Genomic DNA, 10,126 nt, shown 5'->3' on the forward strand with positions numbered 1-10,126 from the left:
TTTCAAAAATATTCTTCTTCTGTCGTTGAATAAAAAAATTCTACGAAGGTTAAATTTTAAATTTATCCTTAAACTATTTTAGATTTACAAAAAAAAAATCATAATTAGAATTTTATATGAAGTTCAGGGTTTAAAATAAAATTGTACCCTTTCATTTAACCTATTTAACTTTACAATTTTGTAAAAAAAAAATTATATAAATTTTATGAATTTAATTTTTTTTAAAGAAAAATATAAATTAATTATAGTAAAATTATAGCAAAATTCAACTTGTTAAAAAACAAATATATAATAAGGACAATTTGGTAAAATATACATTCCAATAATATTTTTTTCCTTTAACCAAACATTATAATCTTACATTCATGCTAAACGAACCAAACATAACAATGCAACATTCCTAGTAATGTGTTAGGTAATGTTAAATTCCGGTAATCCTATTACCATCGGTAATTTTACATTCCGTGAACTAAACACACCCTTAATGTATGTTTCCCATGTAATTAATTTTTCAGAAAATACTTTCCTCATTTTTAAATTTTTAAGTGTTTAGCATATGTTAATGTAATTCATTTTTTTGTCAATTGAATTTTCTTTGTATTTTCTGAAAATGACTTATCATATTATTTTCCATAAGTAATTTTACGAACTTTTTACTTCAAAGCATAAATACTCAAAAAATATTATTTTATATATTTAATATTAATATATTATTTTAATAACATTTTAATAAAATATTAATTATTAAAAATTATATTATTGATATATTTTATAATATAATATTATATGTTATTGTTATAATTACATTATTATAATATATAGTATTATATTTTTATTTTAATAATATATAATAATTATTAATAAAATTAATATTATTTATTGATTTCATAAAAATAATATTATTGAGTTATTAAATATTTATACGCTTCTTAAAATTCTTAGTGAATATTTAGGGGGCGTTTGGATCAAGTTATGTGAGATTATTGGGGGAATGGAATGTGATTCCCCCGTTTGGATTGCAAAGATTCTCAACTATCGGTAATAAGTTATTCCCAACAGTGGTATTTTGGGGGCTTATTACTGGAAATGTGATTCCCCCTTCCCTTAGGTATTGTTACATTCTCGACGTTTTAGACTAAAATGCATTTAATGTTTTTTTTCAAAAATATCATTCTTCTGTTGTTGAATAAAAAAAACTCTACGAAGGTTAAATTGAAAATTTATCCTTAAACTATTTTATATTTACAAAAAAAAAATCATAATTAGAATTTTGTATGAAGTTCAGGGTTTAAAATAAAAATTTTACTCTTTCATTAAACCTATTTATCTTTTCAATTTTACAAAAAATTATATAAATTTTACGAATTTAAATTTTTTTAAAAATATATATAAATTAATTATAGTAGAATTCAACTTGTTAAAAAACAAATATATAATAAGGACAATTTGGTAAAATATACATTCTAATAATATTTTATTCCTTTAACCAAACACTGTAATCTTACATTCCTGCTAAACTAACCAAACACAACAATGCAACATTCTCAGTAATGTGTTAGGTAATGTTACATTCCGGTAATCTTATTCCCGCCGGTAATCTTACATTTCGTGAACCAAACGCACCCTTAGTGTATGTTTGTTTCTCATGTAATTAATTTTTCGAAAAATACTTTCCTCATTTTTTAATTTTTCGTGAACCAAATGTAATTCATTTTTTTGTCAATTGAATTTTCTTTGCATTTTCTGGAAATGACTTATCATGTGATTTTCCATAAGTAATTTTACGAACTTTTCACTTCAAAACATAAATGCTCAAAATAATATTATTTTATATATTTAATATTAATATATTATTTTAATATCATTTTAATAAAATATTAATTATTAAAAATTATATTATTGATAAATTTTATAATGTAATATAATATGTTATTGTTATAATTGCATTATTATAATATATAGTATTATATTTTTATTTTAATAATATATAATAATTATTAATAAAATTAATATTATTTATTAATTTCATAAAAATAATATTATTTAGTTGTTGAATATTTATACGCTTCTTAAAATATACTATAGTATTATTATCTTAATATTATATATTTTATATTTTAATAATATTAATAAAATTTACCAGGCAGTGGAGAATAAATTACACAACATCATTCAAACATCCTAAAATGATTTTCACGAAATGTAATTTATTTTACGAAATTCATTTTTTGGAATCTGTACTCCGTGAAACAAACGAACCCTTAATGTACTATAGCTTTATAAATCATTATATATATACACACACATACATACATATTTAAATAGTTTAAAATAATTATTAAATGATATTTGTTTAAAGTCTTTTCTTATAAGGGTGAGAGTTTGATCGAGTTGAATAGAGTTAAAAAATTTTGAGTTATTCGAGTTGACGATTCCTATTTTACAACACGAACATGATTTGAAAATTTTTCTAGTCAAGTCGAGTCTATAAAATTTGAATCGAATTGAGTCAATTTTAAATTTTTTGTTTAAATTTAATTACAAATATTTATAAATATTATTTCATTCAAACTTAAGTGATTTTCTATAACCATATATACAATACAAATATATTTCTTTGTATTTTTTTCATACGTGATATACATATATCATACAGAGTCCAAGGACTCGACTCAAACTTGAAAATAAATCCACTAATTACTAAAAAATTCGAGTTGCATTGTACAACTTGATTTTTTTCGAGTCGAGTTGAGTTTATGAGATTGTAACTCGAAGTCATTTCGAGTCAAAAAATTTGATTTTTCGAGTCGAGTCGAGTTTTGCTCACCCCTATTTTCTTAATCACTGATAACATAAAATTATTTTACCAACAATCAATTTGTTTAGCGGGATGAGTCTCATGAGACACTATATTTCTTAAGCAAATATTAGGGGCTCGAATCCTTATATTTATGAATGTAGCAAAATGGGTTGAAATAGTTATCCTCATCTCTATAGTATCCAATTTGAATTAATCGATCAATAAATTAACTATCGATGATTAGACCATAAATAGATTATATACATTTTACAAATATAATAATCTAAACAAATAATATTTCTTTTAATCACTAATCTTTAATAAATTTTCATAAGTCATTATATTAAGTACTTTCACTTCATTAAATCAAAACCTTTAAAGACAACATGTTGCATCAAATATCAATGTAAATACATAGATCAGGTTCTGTGTGTATTAAATGTTAAACTTTTTTTTTGTATATTAAAATTTTTAATATGTTACGTATTTATAATATTTTAATAATTTGTTGTTATTTTGTTCATATCCTATCGTTGACATAAAATATTGGTTGAATATCTTATTCCTGTGATCATATCATAATAAACAAATCTTAATTGTCTATGTTCAATGAAAGTTAGAAAAATATATAGGTCGTAACAAAACCAATCATGGTTGTCATTGCCACAAATAATGACTTTAATCATCAAAACGTGATTTAAAAGTTTCCATTATTATAATGGGAAATTGTACAACATGTCATCGTTACAGTTTAAATTAGTCTTTAAATTTAAAAATATTTTATATTATTTTTTAAAATATAATATTTTTTTATTAAATTAAGGTGATTATAAAATAATATCTTTTTAAATACTCTCAATCATTTAACTATAAACGCTCAATTATCCTGCTGTAGTCGCTGGTGCTCAAACATATGACTTCTAGGAAGAACAACAACGGTTAGTTTAAAATATAATTAAGTTTTAGGTTTTAATATATTCCACATAAATCGTTAAATTGTTAACGTCATTTACATTTTATGTTGATCTTTTCATGAACGTATTGCTCATTTTGTATGTTAAACCAATTAAGAGTAAACTACGCGTTTAGTATTTTAACTGTCAATTTTTATCTGTTTTAGTATTTAACTTTTTACATTCTTCCAAAATTATACCTAACATTTAATATTTGTTTCATTTTAGTACATCGTCGTTAAAACTTAACGTGTTTAATACTTAACTATTAGTTTTGATTTGTTTTAGCACCTAAACTTTCAGTTTTTTTCTTCAAAACTTGATAATAAGTTTAACGGGGTACTAAAATGAAACAAAAACTAAATGTTATGTGTGATTTTGAAAAAATTAAAAGTTTAGGTACTAAGACGGATCAAAACTGATAGTTTAAGTACTAAACACATAATTTACCCAAAAAATAAATTACTTTTTAAAGGGTATGAGAATTGAACTCGTGACATTCTAAAAAATTCTCGCAACTTTTTAACATAGATTAAAAGATTAGGTTACATATTAAATTCTCACGACATTCAAAAATAAATTAATTTTTTAGATAGCCATATAATCAATTTACAAGACCTTCCAAAATCAATAGTTAACGGAACAATAACAGGACGATCAAAATGGAAAGATGAAAGATATATTAAAGGGGAGATTTATTTTAGGTTTTTTCTATGTATTTTTTATTGATAATATATTCTCGTCTCTTAGAATTTTACAAATTCGTCCACTCTTAAATTCCATAAGTTTGTCTCCTAGGGTAAAATCTTATGTCCGTCCCTAAAAATGATATTGATAATTTGAGGCTTAATATAGAATATTTCAAAATTTATGAAACAATTTAAAACAGACTCACAATTTAAAGATTCATATAAAATATTTTGGAGTTTGAAAAACAACATAAAAAAATATCATAATCTGGGACCTTTTGTACAAATAACTCTTCTAATGGATGCTAAATTTTGAAAAGTTGAAATTATGTTTATTGTGGAGAGGGTACTGCTGCCAAAGGCAAGCCATAGTTATAAACAGAAACTATTATAACAAAAAAATAATTATATTTATGTATTGCATATGCAAATCAGGTCTTTAATAAAAATATTTTCTACTTTATATATCCGACTTCAATCTAAACCGAATTTATATTTAGATATAGTTATAATAATATAAATTTAATTAATATTTTGTATATTTATGATTAACAATATCAACAAGTCAGAGGCGGACGATGATGACAGTAAAAGATAACTTACACCCCAAAATTTAGGAAAATATCATAATCCATTTAATTTGAGATAAATAATAAAATCCTTTTTTGAAGACAAAGGTATACTCAAAATGATATTTATTTTGGTTTCTTATATTCTTAAATATAAATTTTAACAAAAAAATTAAATAAAACCGATGAGGTGTAATATGTTATCATTATTTTAATTAAATAAAAATATTAAAAAAATACACTTAGTAGATAACAATGAAAGAGAAAAGAACCTAAAAATTCAAAAAATAAAAAAGATCATGTTAGAATTATCATTAAAATTTTAACAACATATTATGATATTAATGATGTTTTGGTTAAAAAAATTGTTCAATGACTAAAAAAATCAGTAATAGAATGGTGACTTTTAGTATACCCTTTAAATTGTTGAATCCAACAACTGGCAGCGGTTAAGGAGAGTGTCATTTTTCCTAGAGATTTTAGACTCGAACAAATGTGTTTATAAGGTGTGTGTGCATTGTCAATTATTAATAAAATTATAAAGAGATACTTAATTATAATCACTCAACAATTTAAAAACCATTTAAATTATTTATATCATCTATTATATTCTATTAATGTAAATATTATTATTTTTACTTTTTTATATTTTTTATTAATCTTAGATTATCATAATGTAGTATTTCTTTAAAATCTATCTTAATTATTAATAATGCATACATCTATAAACATAATTGTGCTAACTTAAATTTTATATGAAAAACAACACTCCTTTTTGTTAATGAGATTATTCAGTCAGTTCGATAGATAATATTTTATTAAGAAATATATATATATATATATATATGACAAAAATATATTAAATAATTGTTTAAAATTCATACATATTATTTAAAGGTTTATATTACAAACAAATATACACTAAAGTGTATCATCTTTTCTTACTTAAGCATTTAATTTTTCTTTTCAAAGTAAGCATTTTAATATATCTTTTTTTTTATCAAAATAGATACTTAAAAGTATTTTTAGTCAAAATAGACACCCAAAGTATTTAATCTTTTTCATCCAAGTTCTAAAAGGATGACATGTAATATTAATTAAAGAATATTTTATGTACTTGATAAAAAATTAAATACTTTAAATTCTTATTTTTACCTAACATTATTTAAGAACATAATCAAAATATATTTTTAAATATTTATTTTAATTAAAAATTCTCTAAATATTTAAATAAAATATATATTTTATATACTTATTTATAATATAAACTTTGCCTACAGTAAAATTTATCGTTTTACCCTTGCCTGCCTCACTTCCTCCTATGTATTCTCCCTCCAAAAATTTGGAAACACGTCCTTAAATGAAATTTCCTCTTTTTTCACATCGGCACTACTAAACTTACTAAGTCAAACCAGTCAACATTGAAAATAAAAAAAAATAGTCAAACATGTTGGAAACAACAATTAGTCAAACATGTTGGAAACAATAATTTTTTTGATGTCATATCTTTTTACTGTCAAGATGTTGAAAATTACAATTTTTTTTTGAAAATTACAAAATTTAACTAATACATTTAATTAAAAAACCAAATATAATCATATATATAAATGATCTAATTTTGATTTTTAAGTATACTTTACTTTCTTTTCAACACTACAAGGTAATTTTGATTTTTAAGTACATTTCAATTTCTTCTCAACAGTGCATAATCCTGACCCGACTCGCCATCTCCATTCTCGTTTCGATCTCCAAACTAGGGTCTGCTTTTTTATTTTATATAATTTTATTTTATTTTATTTTATTTTATATAATTATATTTTATTATATCTTTTTTATTTTGTTGTAGGAATCTTGTTCTCATTTGACACATAAAAATGTCATTTTTTTCTTCTGAAAACAACTCAAATGGTGCTGAATTTTCTATATCGAATTCGTCTTTTTCTCTAATCAGGTAAAACAATCACATATTATAATTTTTTTTTATTTTATTTACTACTATATATATTTTGCAAGAGAATATCATCATAAATGAAAATAAATTGAATTTTAAGTGGTTCGCTCTCACGAAGATTTAAAAAATTAGGAGCAAAGTAAGGGGCGCTCTCTTGGTTACGTCATAATAACTCAAAGATCATACACAGATACAAGTGGTTCTTTGTATGAAGTCACACTTATGTGTGATCTTGGTGGTGAATATAAACCGAAGGAAACAAGTAAAAATTTTGATATCCGAAAAATTAATTGTCCATTCCAATTGGTAGGAAAGTATTCAAGTATATAATGATTGGTTGATAAGTGTAATATGTTATGAACATAATCATCTTCCTGCAAAACATATGGAGGGGCATCCATATGCGAGACGATTGTCTAAAGAATGTGCACATTCTATCGATATTAAAGTCGCAAAATGAAAATAACGTATCAACACAATAAAAAATTCACAAGTCCTTACAAGTTGGGAAAAGTACGATGCAGGTAAAACATTACACATCTTTTTCTGTTTTCTTTATATTTTGACTTTTTTATTTTCAAATAATCAAAGTGTAATTTAATTATGAAAATTTGAATTCAGGTTCCTATGTCTCTTTTACACTCCAATGGTTATGTTCACGACTTTTCTACAAATGATGTTACGAATGAGCTGGAAGCTTTAGTTTTTGTTCATTCGACATCTTTTAAGATATGGCATGCATTCCCACATGTGTTGAAGATATATGCTACGTACAAGACGAATAAATATAATATGCCTTTTGTTGAGATTGTTGGCGTAACTTCTACAAGAAAGACATTTTGCATAGCTTTTGCCTTTATAAGTGAAGAAAAGATGGAAAACTATAAGTGGGTGTTAGAGTGTTTAAAGTTGACACGAGATGAGTGCATGTTACCACGTGTTATAATTACTGACAGAGAGTTGGCTCTCATGAAAGCATGCGAAAAAGTTTTTCTGAATGCTACTTGATTACTTTGTAGATGGTACATTAGCCAAAATATTTTGAAGAATTGCAGGCCAACAATCAAGACGCAACGTGATTGAGACTCTTTTCTTTCGGCGTGGAAGTTACTAGAAGATTCTCCGAGGTGGATATCGTACATGGAGAACTACAAGCAACTTCAATTAGTATTGAGGAAATATCCACATAATTTTTTATATTTGACATGTTTTTATTTTTTAATATTATTTTTTAATATTTCATATCAAATAATTATAATTTTTATTTTTAATTTTCAGTTGTTTTAAGTTATTTAGATGAACAATGGTTGAATAATTATAAAGAAAGGTCTGTGTCTGCATGGAGTGACCAATCTCTCAACTTTGGCAATCACACAACCAATAGAGTTGAAAGCCAACACGCCAAGTTAAAAAAGTACTTGAAATCCAAAAAATATTCATTAGATCAATTTGTGGGCTATCAATCAAATCGTGCAGTCCCAAGTTACAACAATAAATGAAAGCTTTGAAAGAAGTAGAATTTATCGTTATCATCAACATAACCATCCATGTTTCAACATATTACGTGGTTTTGTTTCAAATGAGGCTCTTGATATGATTTTAGGAGAACTACATCGATTGAGTGATCTTGAGTTTAACTACTTAACATGTGGTTGTCAACTTCGTAAGAGTTGTGGGCTACCTTGTGCTTGCGTACTTTCAACGAACTTAAATTCAGGTAAGTCTATTTAACTAAAATCATTTGATTATTTGGAGGTCTTGGTTTTTTAGAAACTAAAACTTGTTTTTTCAGGTGAGGATATTCTTTTGGATTCAATTGATATTTTTTGAAGGACACTAGATGTTTCATGGTCAACACCTTTGAAAAATGAAAATATTCAATGTGACGATGAACTGCACCTTTTCAAAGAAGAATTCAAAAAGCAGTCTAACGTTGGAAAGAAGAATCTCATGCTTTTCGATTTTTTGTTGAAAGTATTTCTTCTCTACTCTTTTAGCATATTTGTATTTGATGTGAGTTGTCATTTCTGACGCAGATTTTTCAATGCTTGAAGAATCCAACAAAATAATTTTTTTTAAAAACATTGTTCAATTGGAGATATTGTAGAAGTTTCAATTTCAGAATCTCATGCTTTTCGATTTTTTTGATACAGTATTTGCTGGCGGAGTCTCTATTTGGTTCTGTTGGTTTATTAGAAAATATTTTATAAAAAAAATTATATTTTTCTAAATATTAAAAATATTTTATCTATATCACTTTTATATCAAAGGAATCTCAATTGATAATAAATTTACAAGTGTCCTAGAAAGGGCAGATGGTATTCTCTTCACGGTCAATTACATTTCAGGCTTCCTGCTCTGCTATCTTTTCTTCTGTTTTCCTTCTGTTTATTTTGAACACTTGTAAAATTGGGTTTCATTTAAAATTTATATACATGGTCTACTTAAAAATATTAATAACGAAATACCTAATAGTATATTTTTAGTATGAATTGTATAATAAACCTTACTTTTAGCACCAATTTCAGTCCGGAACAGACCCAAACTGAGTCATGCTCTGGACCAGTCCCAAGTTGATCTGCTCACCCGGGTTGAAGCTCGAGCCCACTAAACCACAGCATGCCCGAGAATCTCATTTGGCCCGCTCAACTCGGTCAAAACTCTCAACCTGCACGTCCCTTACCCCACCTTCTTAAAATTCGGATAAACCAGTAATTTGGTATTTTTATTAAGCTTTTGCTATAATTGTCCTCACAGACCAACCATTGAATTTGGTATTAAATTTCCCTCCGGAAGGGCCATCAAAGCCCACGTACTAGTAGACTATTGAAACTCTATAATACTTTCATACGGATAGATGAGACAACGAAAAACCTTGAACCTGAACCATAATAGATTCTATTTGTAGATGGCTCCACAAGTAGTGCTGATGTTAGTGTTGTAGTTCTACTTTAAAGATCCGCAAGGCAACGAGTGGTGTAAATTAGAGCTGGGTATATGGGCTAAGGCCCGCGGGCTATCCGTTTAACCCGCGACTAGTGTGGGTTTCGGGCTTTAAAAATTGAAGACCGTTTAAATTGCGAGCTTTTTAGCCCGGACCGTTAAACCCGCGGGTTTAATGGGTATAACCGCGGGCTACCCGTTAAACCCGCTAAAGCCCGCTT

The sequence above is a fragment of the Hibiscus syriacus genome, unplaced genomic scaffold, assembly GCF_006381635.1.
Source record: "Hibiscus syriacus cultivar Baekdansim isolate YM2019G1 unplaced genomic scaffold, ASM638163v2 tig00000218_pilon, whole genome shotgun sequence".
NCBI classification, from domain to species: domain Eukaryota; kingdom Viridiplantae; phylum Streptophyta; class Magnoliopsida; order Malvales; family Malvaceae; genus Hibiscus; species Hibiscus syriacus.